At 37.1% G+C, this 1,352-nt stretch overlaps 1 protein-coding gene across 1 annotated transcript in view; it reads left to right on the forward strand.

Moving 5' to 3' along the window:
• The window catches only part of LOC122538832 (carbonic anhydrase 1), a 30,628-nt gene extending 29,571 nt beyond the window's left edge, over positions 1–1,057 (forward strand). Inside the window, exon 7 of the mRNA XM_043673272.1 lies at positions 1–1,057. This exon is cut by the window's left edge and continues 447 nt beyond it. The gene's annotated coding sequence lies outside the window, so the exon portion shown is untranslated.
• Positions 1,058–1,352: the final 295 nt, after the last annotated feature.

Consider the following 1,352-nt stretch of genomic DNA (forward strand, 5'->3'; position numbering starts at 1 on the left):
AATAATTGCGTAAATCGAAATTGAATCACGAATCGCACGAATCCTTTGTTATCAGAGTGGAAAAAAAAAAAAAAAAATGGACGAGAACAAAATTTCTTCGTGCCCTGACGTCCAGAACAACATCTTACGAATGCCGTCCACACATTTTCTCAACACCCCGTATATATTTTGGATATGTTCGTCGAGAGGCTTTAGTACATAAGGTTGAATTAAGTAGGACAAACGAACGTGATTCACGAATGGCTGAACAAGATGCTGATCCATCGCGTTAACGACTGCCGAGATATTTTCTAGTTGAACGTTACACATGGTATTAAAAGAAGAGAAAGACCGAGGTATCGCGCGTTAAGCTTTTTTTATCCTTTTAGTCAGATGAATTTTTAAACGAACCGTAGCGACGATCTAGCATCTATAACGACAAAAGAGAAATTAATTGATGTTGCAAGAGAGAAACGTGCGGAGAAATGCAATTTGGAAAGTATTATATTTCGATGACACAGAATGTCCGATGAACATTGTAATTAGACGCATACGCGCATGCCACGTCTTGTTTCGAATAATCGAGTCCAATCAGAGCGATAACAAAACGTGAACGTGATCACGAGCATTTCACCTCGATTTCAAGTGCAATTAAGAAGAAAAAAAAAAAAAAAAGAAAGAAAGAAAATAATAAGAAAACAACGTAGCTGAGATGGGAGGGTAACGCTAATCTGAAACTTGTACTCGAATTTTCGAAAATTCGAGATATTCTTGGATTTCGAGGTTTCAACGCTTCGATTGATCCATCCCCAATAGATAATTAATCGGAGACTTCTGCGTGGAGATTTCTACTGCTTGTTTCAACAACGAAAAAAAAAAAAAACGAAAACCGTGCCTATTATACGTATACATTATCCGCATTGAACTGCAGAAAATTTTTTGACATCGTGCCTTTTACGAAAACAGTTTTACGAAGATTTTACACCAGGTCCGTCCACTATTGGCCGATCCTCCAGGGGGGATCTGATAGATAATCCGACAGATATGGAATGCTGCGGAATGATAATTGAAGACTCCTCATAAAAAAAAAAACGCTGTAACTGCCAAACGTCAAATTTTCAGCGACGTTCTACTTGAAAAATAAAACTAACATATCGAAGAATGTATTTTTACCTTTCTACGTGCAAAGAAATCGGCAGTCTACAGTGTTCGCAAATTCGAACGATTTTCGAAAGTAATTTTCCACTTGCTTTCCTGAAAAAAATTTGACGTTTGGCATTTGAAGAATCTACGGTGACTCTTCAGTTATGTTTATAAATCATTAATATACATGTATATATATATACGTTTTCACGTGTGTACGGGTGTGACGT

Source organism: Frieseomelitta varia, unplaced genomic scaffold (assembly GCF_011392965.1).
Source record: "Frieseomelitta varia isolate USP_RPSP 00005682 unplaced genomic scaffold, Fvar_1.2 scaffold_180, whole genome shotgun sequence".
In the NCBI taxonomy this organism is placed as follows: domain Eukaryota; kingdom Metazoa; phylum Arthropoda; class Insecta; order Hymenoptera; family Apidae; genus Frieseomelitta; species Frieseomelitta varia.